The 21,090-nt window shown below is 39.5% G+C and overlaps 1 long non-coding RNA gene across 1 annotated transcript in view; it reads left to right on the forward strand.

Annotated features, from left to right (window-relative positions):
* LOC123362002 overlaps nt 1-14,847 on the forward strand; it is a 56,584-nt gene extending 41,737 nt beyond the window's left edge. The window contains exon 4 of the long non-coding RNA XR_006576311.1: nt 14,362-14,847. This is a non-coding gene — a long non-coding RNA (uncharacterized LOC123362002). The remainder of the gene's footprint in view (nt 1-14,361) is intronic.
* Nucleotides 14,848-21,090: the final 6,243 nt, after the last annotated feature.

Genomic DNA, 21,090 nt, shown 5'->3' on the forward strand with positions numbered 1-21,090 from the left:
TTGCCGTTGCCATTCTAAGCACTGTTCTATTATGTTTCATAGAGTGAAGATTTGGTCTGTGCATCCATGCCCTTTCCGAAAACAGGCTTGCTCTTTTCTGAGAATGCTATCAACTGCCTCTGATATACGCTGGACTATGATCTTACACAATACTTTGCTTGGCACAGATAAAAGTGTGATACCACACCAGTTATTACAATCACTGAGAGTTCCTTTCTTTGGTATCTTCACTATAACCCCAATAGTCCACTCATCTGGCACTTTTTCCCTTTCCCAAACTGATGTAAATAGAGGGGCCAGGATAGATGCTGCTAACTCAGGATTTACTTTGAACAATTCTGCATTCAAGTTATCCTTGCCAGGAGCTTTCCCATTTTTTAAGGATTGATGGCGTGAACAATCTCTTCCTTAGTTGGGGTATCTGTGTTGATATCAAGATCTTCTTTTGCTTTCTCTTTAGGTGGCTCCCTGTTCAGCAGTTCTTTGAAATGCTCTGTCCAGCGCATTTCTTGTTCTTTTTCGGTTGTTAGTAGGTATCCTTGTTTGTTCCTGATGAGAGTCTTTGTTGGTGTCTGCTGTTTACCACCGATAATACCTTGTGGCTGAATCCACAGATGTAAATGTGGGAGAACTTCACTGAAATCAATGTGACTGCTCTGGATTTACCCCACTGAGATAGGAGTCATTTTGGAGATGGTTCCTTGTTCACCACAAGCAGCTGCATCCTCTGCTTGTGTTGCCAGATTATCAATATAATGCCGTTTGTCTGCCCTCACAAGGCGTTTGTCCTTCCGGTGTGCCTTGTTATACTGCTCGTGGTATTTGTCCTTTAGCATCTGGGATTTTGTGTCTAAAATTTTTTTCTTCAGGGCTCGTCTAGTTTCTATGGCGTTCCATATTCTTGGTGTAATCCACTCCTTCCTTCTCTTCTGCCTGTAACCTAGACAGGCTTCACTGCTCTGTTTATAAATTTCTGTTACTTTGTCCCACTTCTTGTTGATCTCCTCATCTGCAGTCCGTCCCCTCCTCTTCATCAAGGTTTGCAAGTGCTTGAAACCTGTTCTTTAACTGAAGAACGAAGGCTTTCTGTATTTCAAGGGACTTTAACTTGTCAATATCATAACGTTTATTATCCCATGTTTGGCGGACCCACACTTCTCAGTTTTAGCTTGACGGAGGCTGTCACGAGGTGGTGGTCACTGCCAACATCTGCACCCCTTCTCACTTTAACATCTGTCAGTGAGCATCGCCATTTGTCATTGATCATGATATAGTCAATCTGGTTCTTATCTCTGCCATTTGGAGAACACCATGTCAGCTTGTGAATTTCACGAAGTTCAAATAGGGTTCCCCCGATGACTAGGTCATTCATGTTACAGAAATCAACAAGCCTTTCTCCGTTTTAATTCATGGTGCTACACCCATGTCTTCCCATTGCTCTTTCATTGTTTGTGTTGTCCTTACCAACCTTGGCATTCAGGTCTCCCATGAAGATAGTTAGGTCGTACTCTCTCTAACTCCGCCTGTAGTGTAAGGTAGAATTTGTCCTTTACTTCTTCATCATTGTCATTTGTCAGAGCATAGCACTGAATCAGGGTGATATTGTTATGTTTCCCTTTCAGTCTGGCTCTCATAAGTCTGCTGCTGATGGATTTCCATTCAAGCAGGGAATGTTCCACTCCCTTCTTCAAAAGGATGGCAACACCCTCCTTGGACGGGATGATGTTGTCCATCATCCCGTCCAAAAAACAGCAAAGTTTCTCCTGAGGCTGTTGTTAATCTTCCTGATCCTGTCCATCTGCTCTCGCTGACACCCAGGATGTGTAAGCTGTAGCATCTCATCTCTGCTGTGACGTGAGCTAGCTTCCCTGTTTCGGACATTGTCCGTATGTTCCAAAAACCAGGTCTGGTTTTTGTCTTGGTGTTGAACACTTCACTCTTCATGCCAGTGGCTTCCTTTCGGCTTTCACCACTGGCAGTCATACGGGTCATTGACTCCTGAAGGCCGTCACACAGAGTAATGGTCGATTTCTCTGTTGCTGTTTCCGTAACAAACTTTTTTTTTATTGGACAGGGTTGTTAGCTCTGTGCCTAACCCCCAACCTGGAGGACCAGGGTGTCTGTTTTGTCTGGCCCCTCCCCCACAGACCAATCTGGCATGGTTGAACCTACCAGGAGCAAAAAGGCCCCGCCGACACAGACTCTGGGGATCGTTAGAACATGCAAGCTGTCCCGCCATTACAAGGCACAGACACCAGAGGACAGGGGGATCTGATAACAGCCTTCAAATATCTTAAGGGCTGCTATGAAGAGGACAGTGATCAACTGTCCTCCATCTCCACTGCAGGTAGGACAAGAAGTCATAATTAATCTGCAACAAGGGAGATTTAGGCTAGATATTTGGGGAAACTTTCTAAATATAAGGATAGATAAGTACTGGAATATGTTACTAAGGAGGTTGTGAAATCCCCATCACTGGCGCTTTTAAGAGTAGGTTCGACAAACACCTATCAGGGATGGTCTAGGTATACTTGGTCCTGCCTCAGTGCCAGGGAGCAGATGACCTCTTGAGATCCCTTCCAGCCTTACATTTCTATGATATTTCCCTTAGGGTTGCAAAGATAACCTTTAAAATATGAATCCTTTGTAAACTTATTCAGTGTTGCCTGCCTGAGTCTGTAGGCAGCCTGAAAAATAGCTCTGAGAGGTACAAACTATCTTCTTCACACTCTGTGATTCCATGGCCAAGGCTTTTGGCATTTTTCTATGAGCCACAGCTGTGGGGGTGGGATTTGGGTTTTGTAGGGTGGGAATGAAGGTTAAAGTTCCATCCACCCTAGAAATTGCATTGCATGGAGCTGGAGTATATTTCTGTTTCCAGAATGTCAGGACTATGGGTGTGCAGTTGGGTCCAATTGTGCTATCGTGTGCCCAGGACCCTGCCTTTTGCTTCCTGGTGATTTGAGATAGATGAGTCTAAATCAAAATCCTGAATCCATGAACTTTGTTATGGTTGAAATCTGGATTCATATTTTGTGGCTTGAGTTCATTTCATTGACTGATACTTTGTTGGGAGAGAGAAGTGTTTCACTCGTTAGTAGTACAGTCTTACCTCTCTGATCTCTAGAGCAAGTTGTCACCTCAGTTGCTGTAGGAGCCCTATGCCTGCTGTAGATTACTTCTCATTCCAAGCTGTGCATATAATTAAATCATTAACACATTTTAGCTATTTTAAATAAACTCTGTTTTCATTAACTTTCATCACACTCTTGTCAGCGCTATACCACAGAACCTTTCTTTTTATAATTGGTTCTTCTAAAACCACTAAATATGAACGGTTCTAAATGTGTACAGTAACTGACACTAGAGCCTTAAAATACCACCAAACTGACTAGAGTAATGAGCAAATAAGTATTGAGAGGAAGATATGGAAAACATTATAAAAGTCAATTCCTGACTTTACAAAATGCAATATCATCTAATAGGATGTATCAATGGTACCCCACTTATTAGCCTAGATACCTTATACATTGTGACTAATTATTCATATGAAATGATAGTAGCTAAGTGTCTAAAGCCATATGGTGTGAGGATGCAGCATAATGATGGCTTCAGTGATTTCTGTAAGCCGATTTTTCATACTACTAAACACCTTTAAAAAGGATGATTTCTGGTTGGTTTTGCCTCAGGGTCCCCTTACTTTGCTAGTATCTCTGTCCCCCTTCCTAATTTTATTTTGATCTTTGCGTTTACTTTTGAGTGTGTTACATTATTTTTTCTTTCTCTCCTCTTCACTTCTTCTGTTGGTTTAGTCCAGGGGTTCTCAAACTGGGGGTCGGGACCCCTCAGGGGGTTGCGAGGTTATTACATGGGGGGTCGTGAGCTGTCAGCCTCCACCCCAAACCCCGCTTTACCTCCAGTATTTATAATGGTGTTAAATATATTAAAAAGTGTTTTTAATGTATAAGGGGGGTTGCACTCAGAGGCTTGCTGTGTGAAAGGGGTCACCAGTACAAAAGTCTGAAAACCCCTGGTTTAGTCTTCTCCTCTTTTCTGTTTATTTTCCTTATGTTCGTTTCAGGTTTTCATACTAAGTTTTCAGGTGCCACTAGTTCTTGCGCTGTCACAGTAATACCTGCATGTGTAATTAGCTACCAAGCTCTTTTGAATAGCCTTACATGCGTGAGTGTGAGTTTTCCTCTGCTGCCGCTTACTCTAATGCCAGCCCAAAGAGGACCTTTGTTCTCCCCTTTCCTTTATTCCAGTGACCACCATTGTCCTCCTGAACTTTTCTCTTTACCAAACCACCAATATCACTGTATTTTCTTTTTGGATAGGAAGGCTAATAAGCAGCTGACATGGCCCTGTAATTAGCCAACTACATGATTCTGTAACTTGTCAAAAATCAGTATTCTTCAAAACACAATTCTGAATTGGCAATTCCAAAACACTTTAGGCCAAATTCAGACCTGGTGTCAGCAGATGCCACTTGTTTGTCTTCAGTACCATTGACTTTGATGAGTGCTACTCACATATACCAGAACTATGGCCTTTTCTTACCAAAATCTTAGGGAAAAAGGTAAATGGAAAGAACTAAAGCAGAGGAAAAAACAGCAAGTGGTTCTGTTTGCCAAGAGACGGATTGTTGTTCAATCTGCTTTATAAGCATTAGCTTACAAAGTGGCACTCCTCAACTGTGCTTTGCAATATTACTGCAGAGTTAATGTTGTCAGTTGGGAAGGGCTTGTATACTACCTACTGTAACCAATCAAATAGTGTGTTTGATATTTTAACTCTAGGTATTGCCACACATAAAAATATCCCAGATTCTTTACCTCCATTAGAGAAAGTAATTATTTTGTCTTCATGCAGTTGGGCTGGCAGCTCTGCATCTGTGTGTGAGAAATTCATCTCCACTATCTGAAAATGACAACACTTGCTTCGCAATACAATAAAGCTTATTGCAGCAGCCCTTTCTGCAGTACTTTTTGTTATTTACTGTACAATGTTGTGTTACTTGATATTTCTCTGAGTAACATTTAAATTTAAGTCAAGAGAAAAGCTTTGTCATTTTCTATAAAAACATTTCATGAGAATTTCAGATTCTTACATCATCCATCTATATTCACTCTGTACTAAAGGCACCTAAACTATCTTAAGCCACCCTAAGGGCTATAATTTGGTGTGATTATTGCTCAGCCACTTATGTATGATCATGATATACATCCTCTCCTAGAATTAGTCCATTTTAAAAGCACAGTTCCATGATCGCCTCCCCGTCTTATAACTTCTTGACCTCCCACTTGGTAATTTCTTCTACATCACTTTAATCATGTTTTATCATTATCTGGCTTCTTACTAGGGCAGTCTAGTCTTCCCTTCTCACTGCAAGATACGTTCCTGCTGGGGCTTGATTAGCATGATTTCTGCAATCAGTGCTCTCCAGTTGGTTGTCCCTGATGGACAGTGAAGGGTTACACTGTTTTAAAAGCATTTCTACTCAGCAAATATCTCAACATTTACCATATTCATAGTGCAACTGGCCCTCCTAATACATTTCATTTCGGCTTCAATTTCATAGAAAGACCAGAGATGAAGATTTTATTAAGATCAGGAAGAGGGTAGCCATTAGCCCCTCAATTTTTAAACTGTAAACTATTCAAAATGTCTAATCAGCAGCTGGCAGCATCCATCTCGAGCACTTAGAGCTGGTGTGGGGACCACTATCCCTCTGACCAAAGACGGGTGGAAAAGACTCTCTCCTTTGAAACCTTGCAGTCCTCCTCCTTTTGCAACTCTTCATTTCTGCTTCAATTTACCTACTTGGGAAAAAGTCAGAGACAAGACACTTATTAATATGAATACGTAGAAAGACAGATTACAAGCAATATCCTGCTCTTAAGTATCGGGGTTACCCATGTTAGTCTGTATCCACAAAAACAACTCCTCCTGGATCGAGACGGGTACCCAGAAGTCACCTACTACAGGACAGGCCCAACAAGGAAAATAACAGAACACCACTGGCCATCACATACAAAATATCATTACAAAAGCAGCTTTGCCTCTCCTGGAATTGACACCTCCTCATATATTATTGAGAGTGGGCTACATCTGAAGAAGTGAGGTTTTTTACCCACAAAAGCCTATGCTCAAATAAATCTGTTATTCCTGCAGGTCTCTGTACTATATTCACCAACAGTCATGTCAAGAACAAGAATATTAGATTTCCTCCTTTTCTTGAAAGAAGTATGTCTTTCTTGAGGCAGGGAATGCCATTTTGCACCAGGTTTTTACAACAACTAGCACAATGGGGATCCAGCTGGGGCCTCTTGATGCTACGATAGTACAGATAATAATAATAGTGTGATCAATAAGATGTTTCCTTTCTAACTGCAGCCATTGTATTTAGATGATATAACAGAGCCCAGTTCCACAGACCATCACACAAATAGCAGAAGCCCCTTTTCTGGCACAGAAGTAAAACCTCCTTTGGGAAAGAGGCCAGGTTATTTATTTTAGAGCAAACACAAAGTAAAGTCCCTTCCTAAAAGCCTACAGTGCTTCCGACTGTTTATCCAAAACAAGTTTAAAACAAATTAAACTAACAACCACTCCCCATTCCAGACGTCTGTATTTTTTTCTCCATTATTATAACAGCCCCCTTCCTGGAGTAGATGTGTCCAACTCTCCTGCCTTCGAGTTTCTGAGGAAACTCCTCTGTGTCCTAGATTCCCAACTCCCAGGTAGACAGTTGCTTCCCTTTGTTAGGAAAACTGGAATGAAAGGAAACTATGGCAATATGTGCCACCTTTTGAGTCCTGAAAGTTCTGTACCACCCATTACAGATGGGATTCCTCTAACTCAATCAACAGTATAAGAGACCTAATAACAAAGGAGACTATGATAGAATCTATCAAGTCACTAAAAAATAATAAGGCACCAGCAGCCAGACAGCTAGAGAAGACAATTTATAAGACTCTCGGACACTTTAGTCCCATTGTACCAAGCAGCAATAACCTATATGTTAACAAACAGACAATTCCCCACAACGTGGCAAAGGGCCACAATCTTGATAATATCAAAACCAAAGACCCACTGCTAGCAACCAACAGTATTTCCCTACTAAATCTGGATTACAACATGTTCAGAAAGATGTTGGTAAGAAAGATTAGAAGCTCCAACAAAGCAGATAATGCTCAGAACAAGTGGGATTTACAATGAGATGATACAGCTTATATAACATCAGAGACCATTAGATAGCATTTCCAAATAATGATGATCCAGCCGTCAACTTTTATACTGGCAATTGATGCGGAAAAGCAATCAGCATATGTTGGAAATATTTACCTATTTGCAATACTGTCAGATATGAATGTGCAGAAATGTATCAGCTGACTAGGACTGATCTATGACTTTATCTTTTCATAAAAACAAGTAAATGGCCTAAGATTAGAATAATTTACATGAGAGAGAGAGAGAGAAAGAGAGAGTGAGGTAACAGGAATGCCCAAGGTCACCCTTATTATTTGCTGTAACCATAAGAATCACTGGCTGTAAAAATTAGGTCAGAGATAATTTTCTAAGGGATTAAGGTAGATTCGTGATAGAATCTCAATATACTCTGATACCATCATGCTATGTCCCAGACTCCATAACCTTTCTGCCTGGAATAAATACTCAGGCATTTGGAATTTGGAGTAGCTATTTGGAATTTAAAGTTAATGAACCCAAATCATATTTATTCTCTATTTCTATCTATCCATCCATCTGTGGACTTTCTAGTGCATCCCTCACCATCATACGTATCTAAGCACTGATAATGTTACATGGCCAGCTGCCAGTGGACACTAAGGAAGAACCTCTACCCTGTGCAGAGGCTAAACACAGTCACTCTTTGCACTTACCTGAGCACAAAGGCCCAGACCTACAAAGGTCTGTAGGCACTTAACTCCCACTGAAATCCATGAGAGTTAGGAGCCTAAATGCCTTTGTGGATCTGGCCAAAGACTGAGAAAGTAGCATCACTAGCCTTGCCAAAAGGTATAGAATGGAGACAGGACTATGACTCCTTGCTGTAAAACAGCCTCCAATTCATAGGGGTCAGGGCCCCCCAGAAGATTCAGGGGCCCTGGGGTCTTCAGCGGCGGGGGGCCCCCGCTGCCAAATTGCCACCGAAGACCCGGCACTTCGGCGGTGGGTCCTGGGGTAGAAGGACCCCCTGCCGCGGGTCTTCGGGGCACTTCGGTGGTGGGTCCCAGAGCGGAAGGACCCCCTGCCGCCGAATTGCCCCCGAAGACCCGGAGCGGAAGAAGCTCTGGGGGCCCGGGCCCCGTGAGACTTTTCCGGGGCCCCCAGAGCGAGTGAAGGACCGTGCTCCAGGGGCCCCGAAAAACGCTCTTGGGGGCCCCTGCAGGGCCCGGATCCTGGGGCAAATTGCCCCACTTGCCCTCCCTCCCCTGGGTGGCCCTGATAGGGGTTATGAAAAAACTTTTTCATTAGGCACATTATTGCATAATGGAGTTTCATTTTGGGGTTTCATGCATCATTCTCATAAAACACAGAATACAAGAGGATAATCTAGCATGACAATTCCTATATCCCTTTCCTCTCCCTCCTCTGCAACAACCCACAGACCTGGCCAGCTGCAGAGGGAAGCACATGCTGCTCCCTGTTGAAGTGTGGGACAACCGATACACTCTCCATGCACACGCAGGTATATCTGGGAGGCCCAGTGCAGGCCTGTGGCTACAAGATACAATAGAGCCCTCTTGCAAGAAAAACTGAGCCAATCAAAATTTGTATTTATTTTAACTCAGCAGCTATCAGTCTGTAAGTGCTACAAAAATAACATTAAAAAGGCAAATAATTCTTAAAAACACTCTCCAAAGAGATCACCACACAAATCATGTGACTAAACCTTCCCCACTCAGTCCACCTCCTCCAAAAAAGGCCCAGCTAAATAGATGACTTTTGCAACATGTCTTGAAGGTCAACAGACTCAGGCGATGAGCTGGACATTGTACTCCGTCTTCTTTTATCTCTTCTGATCCCAAGAAAAAGTTTGACACTCTTTGAAAGTGAATAGCCAGGTTCATGTGGAAGAGCAAACACATCAGGGGTAAGCTAGCCTTTTAATGTTACCAAGGGAAATATAAGGGATGGCCTTCTCTAACTTTCACACAGCCCCCCTAAAATATGTAATTAACACGGATAGAAATCATGGAAATGCTAACTTGAACAAGGGCTTATATTAACATACCATTTGCATTTCAGAAAGAAATAAGAAAATTGTAATATGAAATCTGTCTAACATTTCTACCTTAAAGGCTAATTTCATGCCCCTTCCCCCAGATTCATGATACAACTCCCATTGAAATCACTATCCTGAGAGGCACAGTTTGGCCTATATCTTTCTAAAGGACCCAGAATTTTTTCCTGGCTTCCCAAAAGCTATTTAACTGTGATGAGTATTTTGAGATAGTTTGTATGAAAGATGCTACACAAAAGCATGGGTGAAGTTTGAAGTGGGGCAGGGGGGTATTGCCCCCCTCCCAAACTATAAGCCTGGGGCAGGTACAAAATTTGCCCCTCCACACACATGGCCTCATTGTCCTGACTGGAGCTGTCCGTCCCCCACCCTCCCCACCCCCAAATATAGAAGTCAAACTACACCTATGCATGAAAGATGAGTTAAATATAATACTACAGGGCTAAATTTCCTGACTCTTCTCTGGTATGTTGGTGGAGGGCACAAGGAACAACCCTGTGCAGTGACCAAAGACAACAGCATTCCCTGACGCGATGAAGCACAAGTATTGCCCTTTCTCTGTGTATCTGAGGAAAGAGAAAGGAAGCAGGACCATGCCCCAACCCCTTTACTACATTGAGGAAACAGGCTAAACCATATTAAAGGTTTGTTCAGCCTGCACACTCCCCCTGTACAGTGGGAGGCTCTAGGAAGACTAATAATTCAGGTACACTCTCTCTCTCTCTCTCTCAAAGAGCTAGCCTATCAAAGGGATGTGGCTCTGTATGCCCACTTCTTAAGACTGTGCTAAGATGGTACCACTAAGTCCATAACTGTATTTTAAAAAGGCATGTGGAAAGGGTTGCAGTAAGATCATCTCTTTGGAAGAGAAACAATTTAACATTTTGAATAACTAAGAGCTTAATTTAGTCTGTCAACACACAATTTTTTTCCTAAGCTCTTACAATTCTATCACTATATCATTTTACACTCCAATTATCTCTTAATGACAAACCTGCTCAGACCCTTGGAGGACTGTTTTCAAGATGTACTGGACAATGGGCAACATGCCTAAAACGATCTCCAAATTACCCTTAGCTTTTTGAAAGAAATTCAGCTAGAAATGAGTTCTGTAAGACAGCAATGCAAAACACATCTGCAGAATAATAATAATAAGTTAATGTTTACAAGGATTTTAAAGATGTCTGATTACGATGGAAAATAAGGCATTTCTGAGGTTATCTGTTCTTTGGTACTTTTTATTTACAGAGCACTCCAGGTGTACATGTTGTTGTACAAACACAGGGGAAATCAATTTCCTGCACTGCATTTATAAAGTAATGTTTCAGTCCTGAAAAGGAATACATGCAGGCAATCCCTTTACCAGATCAGAGTCTAAATCCCACAATAGGTGCAGCCAAGCTTTACGCAGTGCAGGAACTGAAGGAGGGTGAAAGTGCAAAAGTACCTGCAGGAGTTCCAGAAGACTGGAAGAAAGCTAATGTTGAGCCAATATTTAAAAAGGGCAAACAGGACAACTCGGGTAATTATAGGCCTGTCAGCCTGACACTGATCCCAGGAAAAATAATGGAATGACTGATATGGGACTCAATTAATAAAAAATTAAGGGAAGATAATATAATTAATACCAATCAACATGGATTCATGGAAAACAGATCCTGTCAAACTAATTTAATTTTAAGGTATTACATGTTGGGTTGATAAAGGTAGTAGATTTGATACAAAAGATTTCTGTAAGTTATTTGACATAGTACCACATGACATTTTGATTAAAAAAGTCAAATGATACAATATTAATGTGGCACAAATTAAATGGATTAAAAAACTGACTGACAGTTCTCAAAATGTAACTGTAAACAGAAAATCATCATCAAGCAGGTGTCTTTCTAATGGGGTCTTGAAAGGATTGCTTCTTGGCCCTACACTATAAAATATTTTTATCAATGACCTAGAAGAAAACATAAAGTCATAACTTATCAAATCTGCAGAAGAGACAAAAATTGGGGAGTAGTAAATAATGAAGAGGACAAATCACAGATACAAAGCAATCTGGATCGCATGGTAAACTAGGCACAAGCAAACAATATGTATTTTAATATAGCTAAATGTAAATGTAAGCATCTAGGAACAAAGAATACAGGCCACACTTGCAGGATGGTTGACTCTATCTTGGGAAGCTGTGACTCTGAGAAAAGACTTGGGGTTCAAGGTGGATAATCAGATGAACATGAGCTCCCAGTGCAATGCTGTGACCAAAAGAGTTAATGCAATCCTTGGATGTATAAACGGGAATATCGAATAAAAGTAGGGCGGTTATGTTACCTCTGTGTTTGGCATTAGCGTGACTGTTACTGGAATACTGTGTCCAGTTCTAATGTTCACATTTCAAGAAGGATGTTGTTAAATTGGAGAGGGTTCAAAGACGAGCCATCAGAATTATTAGATTGGAAAACATACCAGATAGTGATAGGCTCAAGATGCTCAATCTATTCAGTTTAACAAAGAGAACGTTAAGGGGTGACTTGATCATAGTCTGTAGTACCTACATGGGTAACAAATATTTAATAGCAGGCTATTCAATCTAGCAGACAAAGCTATAGCAAGATCCAATGGCTGGAAGTTGAAGCTAGACAAATTCAGACTGGAAATAAGGTACACATTTCTAACAGTGAGGGTAAATAACCATTGGAACAAATTACCACGGGTTTTGGTGGATTCCCCATCAGTGGAAATTTTTAAATCAAAATTGGATATTTTTCTAAAAGACCTGCTCTAGTTCAAACACCAGGCTAGTTCTATGGTCTGTGTAATGCAGAAGGTCAGATGAGATGACCACAGTGGTCCCTTCTGGCCTTATCTATGCATTTACTGCTCTTCATTGCTGATAAGAAAAAAAATGGGTCAGATCCTCAGCTGGTATAAACTGGCATAGCTCCTCTGAAGTTACACTTCTGGCTGTTACCAGAACTGGATCAAAACTTGAGGAATAGGTTTTGTTCAAGGACTTTTGTGAGAACTGTGAACTGAAGATTCCAATGTCTTGCATACTCAAAATTGTGAGAGTTGTGGTGAGGAATTCAGGACTGGGTCCTTAATTGTTATGTAGCTAGGAATATCTGTCACATTTAATATTAGTACTGGTTAAACTGACAACTGTGCATTGATACAGAAGTTTAAAAAAGAGTTAATTCAGTGATTTCAGACTTTAAGACCAAGTGTGTCAGAATCTCAAAAGTACTTAGCATACCATCTCTGTAATTTTAACTATTGTAGTTATAGTGGATTATTATACAATACCTTTAACCAATCCACATATTACCCGATTGCAACCATGTACATGTACCACAGTTTGAGAACTGTTGAGTTAATTTTTAATATCACCTCTTTCTCTGTTTAAGTAACTATGACCTGTTTCTTTCTTACTCTTGGAATATTCTGTCACTCCCCATTGTGACAGCGGTCCCGCAAGTCTGGTAGCCTACAGTGGGACTAGGGAATTTGTATCCCGACTTCATTCTAGTAGTGGAAGCCCAGAATAAAACTTCTACAGAGCTCAGTGTTTGAGCTGGGAAGAGTGTGGTGTCAAGATGGGAGTTGAGTAGAATGAGAGAGTCTGGGCTTGTATATGTTTTTCTAGAGTAGATTTATGAATGCTCTGAGGGAAAAAATTAACCTCACAATGAGCCACAAATGTTGAAGCAAAAATATTTTTGTTTTTCTACTCTAGAAAAACATATACAAGCCCAGACTCTCTCATTCTACTCAACTGTATAAGGGGGAAGCAGAGGCACTTTTAGGACCTCTGAGGGCTGAGAAAAAAGAACAGGAGTACTTGTGGCATCTTAGAAACTAACAAATTTATTTCAGCATAAACTTTCATGGTCTACAGCTCACTTCTTCAGATGCATAGAATGGAACATGCAGACAGAAGATATTTATACATACAGAGAACATGAAAAGGTGGAAGTACGCATACCATTTGCAAAACATGTCTATAGGGTCTTCTACAGAGCTTGTAAGCACCGCGTAGACAGAGGCAGCTCCATTCCAGTCCCTTAGAAGCTTCATAGTGGCCGTGTAGAGCCTGAAAGCTTCTCCCATCTGGGTCCAACCACAACAGGGCTAGACCTCACCTAGGACAGTGGGTCTGAGGAAGATTGCTTATTCATAAAGGCTGCTTAGTCAGGATGAGAAGCCATCTACTGGGATGTCTTCATTAAACAGTTTCTACTATATTACATATTCTCAATGTCTCCTATGGGCAGCTGGCACTAACCAACTCTTGTTTATAAATGAGTGCCCTTTATAGTCTGTGGATGAACTATTCAAACAGAAAATAGTAGGTTACACTTACATTCTATAAAATCTCTGTGCATATATTGACATTGAAGTATTGTGGTTTAATCAAGATTTGTAAATACAGAGAGTGGATAAGTGATAAAGTCATTGTCAATTAAAATGAGAGCATGACACAGCACCTAGTGTATACTTCTTGATTATATCCATATATCATCCATATGTAGCATATACATCAATATTTCTTGATGATATCCATAAACCACACCTAACCACAGCTGCTGTGTGAGGCCAATTACGCTTGTATGCTCAAACAATTAGAGATATTTCTTCTGAATGATTTTTATCTAATGCTGCTTTTGTCATTATAAAGACCATTAATGCTAGCAGCTGAGCAACTCCAGGAAGGTGCAGTTGCCCTGAGGTAATCAGAGGCATTCAGATGTTTCCTGTGTCCCAATTTCATCTGTATGTTAAATTTTTTTAAAATACTGTATGTTAATACATTGTAAAAGTTGAGGCTTTAATCATATAGAAGTGAGAATATTCAGAGTTAGATTCCCACAGCACATCATAGTGTGTCTTTGGACATACATCCACAGTAAGAGCACAGTAGAGCCACTGAAAATATCCATAGAAAATTTTAGCAAGTTCTAAGAAAATTTGTTACTCAAAAACTGCACATTTTTTTTTGTAAAACCTGTAGGTAAGTGGAGGAAGTTACATGAATTTCACTGTGGATATGTATTAAAAATACACTGTTCTATAATGAACTTCCCTTTCCTTCTCCTTCCTAGAGACCAGCTGCCTCCCTGTTTCTCCTACCCCAAATTTTTCCACCTAAAACCCTGGAGAAATATTCCTCTTCTCCAGAGATCTTATGATGCCCTCCTCCTCCTCCCAGAAGTATTCTACCTCCTCCATCCACACCCGTCATCCAAGAGATTTTCCATCTTTTTCTATTTTTTTCCCCTATAGACAAGGGAAAAGAAAATGATACCTCAAGACTTTTCTTTGCTAAAGGAAATTTCCTCAGATACCCATAATTTTTGAAGGATTTATGAAACTTCATGAGAAGGCAGACATAATCTAATGAGACCTTATTCATCTGGAGAGAATTTTTTTTAGAGATTGTGGCTGAAAATGGCTGACAATGGAAAACCACCAAAATCAGGATACAATAAAAATATACAGAAAAACAGAAAAAACATGCATTAATTGGTTTACCTTTATGTATTCTGTTCTTCCAACAAATTCGTGTGAATAAATTGAATTGTATATTGTTTATGTTTAAACTGCACATTTTTCTATGTGTACATATGTACTATTTTGTATGATTGCATGTATACTGTGTGATTATACATATAAGGGAGGCAGGATTTTGGCAGTTCTGTGAACCTTAGGAAGTGAACTGCAGATATTTTATGACAGATAACCTAAATGTATTTTATGAGTTGATTGTGCCAAACAAGGGACATTCAGCACTTAACACATTTTAAACTAACCTTTCAAGAAATGGCAGGTCCCCCACAATTTCTGCTGGCTGGCTCTTGATACCCCTCTGTATCAATGACCTATCCTCTTCGTTATTTACCACTCCCCCAATTTTTGTGTCATAACAAAATTGTCATTGATAAAGTTTGTATTATCTTCCAGGTCATTAATAAAAATGCTAAATAGCATGGTGCCCAGAACTGATCTCTGTGGCACCCCACTAGAAACACATCTGTTTGAAGATGATTCCCCATTTACAATCAGTTTTGAGTCCTATCAATTATTCAGTTTTTAATACACTTAATGTGATGCCATGTTAATTTTATAACTTTCTGGTTTTGTTATCAAAATGTCATGCAGTACCATGTCGACTGCCTTACAGAATTTCTAGTGCATTACATCAGCAAGATTACCTTTATCAATCATACTTGTAATTTCATCCAAAAAAGATAGTTTGTCAGGATTTATTTTCCATAAATGTTGATTTGCATACATTACATATTACATATGGCACATGGCGTTTTTTACCTCTAGGTTACTCTTTAGAAGTTAGTACTGATTGAAAGTTGTTACTACCCAGAATCCTCTGTAAAATAAGATTGGTGGTTTCCATTCATTTTCTAGTGGATAAGTGTCCAGATCACACAAACTATCTATATGAGCATCACTAATTAGCAGTTTAATCATAGAAGTCAAGGATAGAATGGTCATGAGAATTAAAGTATTTGCTTATCCCTAGAACTGGTCTGAAACATATGCCAGGAGGTGGGGCATCATGGCGAAGTTTTAACTGCCACAAATCGTATTCTGTAAATGGAAGGCTTCCATTTTCAGGGCTTTCACTCCAGCACTAAATCCACAAAGTAAAAGTAAAAAATAAAGTGTTTTGTTTTATGAGAATAATTTACAAATTGGCTTATAAATTAGAGGCTCTACTCTTTCCTGGAACTCTATACTACGTAGGAAGACTCTGGAATAAAGTGGTGTTTGACAAGGGTGTCTTCAAAAAGTAGCTAGAGTCCCTTTTTGTTTTCTGCCACGAAGTGGGCATAAATGAATAAAATAAGATCAAGTGGTGATTTCAGAGAATAGGTTTCAGTTTTATGGAGGTTATAGCAGAACTTTAAAATTCTCTTAAAGCTGATTATATCACAAAACCACACTCCTGAGCTAACTTGAAAGCTTTTCTTCAAATTGCTGCATTGAAATGAAAGGGAGACAAAATAAAAGATATAGAAAAAGAAAAGGGAGAAAGTTTACTATATTATAAAATAATGGAATTAAATATAATAGAGTCTGGAATAAATTACAGTATATGCATTAGAGAAAAAAATAATAAATTACTGCAGCTAACGTGTTCATTTTGGAATCAGTCTTGCAGTTCTTAGTCAAAGGTGCCATGCAAGTCAATTGGTTCTTTTTAATGAAAAGAGAATTATGTAGAAGATAGCAAGAATAGTTAAGAAAAGCAGGATCAAATAAATCTTTAAAGCAATACTGAGAAGCAAAAAATAAAAACACAACACATTTTTTTAAAGATGAGTTTAATTTTAGGTTATGTGATCAAGATCATGGCCCAGATTCTTTTCTGCTGGCATAAAGCAGCTTTAAAGCCAGTACAGCTTTTATCACCCCAGCACAGATGATACAGATCCAGTGTAACAGCTCCTACGCTATTCCTTTCCCTGTGGCTGATGTAGGGAGCATGGCCCTGGCAAAGGGGCATGGCCAGGGCTTCCCTTCATCCTAGCAATCCTTGGATATTGTAATAGCACCTTGGGACCATTAGCAATGGGCACAAGTTAGAACAGCCTTCAGGCCACTGCAGGTTACACAAGGAGATTCTCCTGATGCACCTCTGCCACAGAGTCAGTGTAATGCAAAGGTGATGTAAAATCCTCACCCAGCTTGAAGATACCTTTGAATCCATCCACACCCTCCTCAGCTGTATTTATACTTTCCTCATTTGCAGCTGAGGATTTGGGCCTATATTTTGTGTTGAATATGATTAATTCTACATTAAATATCAGGCTTTTACTAATATTAGAAAACCAGGCCCAGTAATACTTGCCAACCGCTCATGAAGTAAACAAGGTGCCAGCACCTTCTCCTATTGAAATCAATAGCAAATTGGAATGTGTAGAACATTCCAATCTCCTGCTTTACCTTCTTGACACCAGGGTGACAGGCCACTGTTGATAATCTCAGAACATTTTGGTGTTCATGGTTCTTTCATGCCTGAAGCCATGTGAAATGTGTGTTAGTCCGCTTGGAAGAAGAACTGGAAGGCTAGCATTATATTTATTTATTTACGTACTTACTTAGTTTTGTAAATAATACAAAGCCAAGAAATATAACAAAGTAGAAACATCATCATCAAATAAAAGAAATAAAACACAATAGGCACATGGTATTAACAAGTATTTCAAGCGGCCTGAAAAAAGGGGGAGGGGCTATCATAATCTGGGAATAACAGTTTTGGTAAACCAGTGTTTAAAGTGCACCCCTCAGCAACCCAGCTTGATTTAAAAAAAAATTGCTGGGTCTGCAACATCTAATCACATTGTACCTGGAGGGAGAAGGAAGAATTATTTTCATTGATTATAATACAATGTGAAAAAGTCTTGAAACCTTCAAAAACCAGATCATGGACCAAATCCTGGAACAATGGTCCCAAAGTGTCATATAAACACTGGAAAAATAGTAGAGCTTTCCAAATTTAGATTATGTTTTAATAAATTTTGTCACTGAAATTTTAAATTTCAACTAAAAAATTGACTAAATTCTTGGCAAACATCTTCATAAAAATCATCCTGTTTTTGATTGACTATAAAGTTGGTCAAAATATTGAAGTTTTTATATAACATATTGAAATTTTGACCAAAAAAGGATTCATTTTTGTGAAAACTGTTCACAAACAATTTTCCCAAAATATTTTACTAACCCTAAAAAATAACAATATATGCCCTTATTCTCGACACCCACATGTCTCCTCTGGATTATGTCTGATGGGACTATCTCTCCCAGCCAGAGGAGATATATGGCAATGCAGATCTTAACTACAAGGAAAGCTAAGAATTAACCAAGGAAAAAATCACCCTAATGAGGGTATAAAATAAATTCTGCTGACCAGGTTCTACATTTTGTTCTGCTGATCAAGCTGGGCACTAAAACGAACAAAAATGTGCCTTATTAAATCCTAATGGAGCTCCAGTGATTTCAAGTTATTTCAGTGGAGTTACATCAGGAATGCTTTTGGCCCATTGGGTTACTTAGAGTTGGATTCTGAAGCCGGTAAGAGTAAAAAAAAGTCACATTTATATTTGAATATAAGCCAATTTGTTAACTGAGATAGAATTCTGCAGTTAGGAGCAGGGGGAGGACAAAAGAAGTAGAGAATATTTTTAGACCAGTCATTATTAAATATACTAACTTTTGCTTAAATTTTGGATCAAACCAGAAATAGACCTATTTTAGAATATCAGCTTTGTTAAATGTTCCATAACTTTGGAAGATCAATGAATTTAAGGTCTCGTCCAAACACTGTTAAGTTAAAGTCAATGGGAGTTTTTCCACTGACTTCAATGGGCTTTGAATTTGGCCTTTAGAGACTATTTCAAGTATGAAGGGAAAAAAAAGTTGCCAACATTTTGAAATTGACATACAAATCAAAGTATAGTTTTTAAGGTTCAAGAATATTGGTTTTTCAAGATTAAACCCTGCCCTTTTTTGGCGAAGTAAGATTATTTTTCTCTTTCCAAGGATTTCTTTCCCTGTATCAGACTGATTGCCCTGACCTTCTGATCAAGTTGGGCTGGGCTCAAGTGCCTCCTGAGCCCATCAACACTATTTCTGCATCTCAGTTCTAACTCAGACAAAACTCTCATTTACTTCACTGCAGAACTTAGCCAAAGTGCTCTCTTTACCTGCACTCTTTAGGTTTTATTTTAGATGCAATGTTCTACAAAGTATATAAAAGCAGAGAGGGGTTAGGCTTTGTGTCAATTTACAGTAGTATGCAACTCAGATTCACATGGGAGAAACTGAGTTTTGGTTTGTTAAACTCTATGCAGTCCTAATATCTTGAAATGTGGTTTCATCGGCTCTCATAAGTTAAGTGGGGTTGTGCCTTTGATGGGAGACTTCTAAGAAAAATCCAGGTATTGCAGGAAGTGGAGTTGATGATTCAGGAGGCAGTAATCCTCTTTCTGAGTCAGTATTGAACTAGTTACTCATGATGCGCACTGGTGGAAGTGCTGTCTCTTGAAAGAGAAGTAAAGCCAAGGTCCTAACACTTGAAATTATTAAAATACCATGAGATATTTTGCAATAGTAAGAGTGCTAGCTCAGATCCTGGCTACATTCCACCTCAGGTAATTACATTCCCTCTCTAGTTCCAACTGGATACATTATTCCTAATTTTGTCCTCCCAAAACATTGCTGTTGTGGTGACAATCTTGTTCCTTATCTGATAAGCTGACTGCCCAATGCAATTTGGCAGATCTTTTCTGTTTCCAAATTAACCCTTATTTTTAAGAGTTTAAGTTTCAAGGCTAATGGCATCTTCTTGAATCCCTCTATGATACTGAGTAGTGTGCTTTGAAAGCAGTCATGCTGGACCTTATTCCACACTTTTTACACATTCTGCTGTTATCACAGATAAAATAGTCTCCACCAAGTAGAGAAAAACAGACTCTGTAAGTAATGTTGATGTTTTTTATTGTTTAGATTGCAGTAGAGTCCAGCATGTTCTAGGTTCTTCCCCAATTCAGAAAAAGAGACAGTCCAGACCCAAAGACCATATAGAATAAAAAAACAAATGTAAAGTGAGGAAAAGTGATACATTATACAGGCAACGAGGTCAAGGTGATGATAAACAAATGTCCTGTTAGTTATATAAGGTTTATGTTCGAGTTGAACATGAACAATATCCTTTCTCTGCCTCCATTATCCTTCCCCAATTCAGCCCCCTTATTTCCCCCCATTCCAATTTCCACATTAATCCAGTTCCCTTATACACTTTCCTCCTAGCACTGACCACCTTCCCCATTTAAACAAACTGGTCACTTATAAGATAAATACATGAAATAGAGAAGCAAGGGACTTCTTGAAGGTATTTGAGAAAAAGTTCAGGGGGACTTAAGTGAAGGGTAGAAACACTGCAGACCATCTAAAGAAAATGTTCCATGCACAGAGGGCAACGTGGAAAAAAGCGGCACCGTAGGAATGTTTGTGGGAGATGTAAACAATAGGACTTCAAGAATGGCAACATGGACCGAATGGAGGGGATGAAGACAGCACAATAAGAGATGGGTAGGTAAGCAGGGAGGAGTAAAGTTATATAGGGACTTTAGGCGATCACAAGAAAGTTGACCTTGATACAGTGCTGGAGGGAGAGGGAATCAGTGAAATGACTGAGGATGTGAAGAGGGTTTCAGAAGAATAATCAGGAGTTCAGTTTTACCCATGTTAAGTTGGCAAGATGGCCAGTCAAGATAGCAAGACATCTGGAAGATGTCAGTGAGATAGGCTAAGAATGGATGCAGGGTTGCGTGAAGGTAGTGAGGTCAGGAGTGTAAAGGTAGAATTGAGAATCATCAGTGTAAAAATGGTAGTTAAAGTAGTGTGAGCAGATGAGGTCACACAGAAATAGTGTGTAGAGAATTAAATAGCCCTAGTAAAGGCCTATATGCAAATATACAAAAATAGGGAAAGGAAAATTCAGCTTGGCTTGAGCAAATAAGAAGACAAAGTATTATTAAAGCCAACACTTTAGTATATGCAGAAATATCAAATGGAAATTGTTGAATTATAAATAATATCCATGTCACTATCTAAACACACAAAATACCCCCAACCACTTTTTGAGAATTCGAGAAGCTGTCCCTTTATCATTTAAGAAATCACAACCATGCTCTGATACGGTAAACCTTCCCTGGAAGAAACAGCTGTGGCTTCAAGCCATTCAGTCCACTCACCAGATGAGACAAGGACTTTGCTTCCTCTAAAAGTAAAGCATCCAACCAAACTGG

This window comes from Mauremys mutica, chromosome 1 (genome assembly GCF_020497125.1).
Source record: "Mauremys mutica isolate MM-2020 ecotype Southern chromosome 1, ASM2049712v1, whole genome shotgun sequence".
Classification (NCBI taxonomy): domain Eukaryota; kingdom Metazoa; phylum Chordata; order Testudines; family Geoemydidae; genus Mauremys; species Mauremys mutica.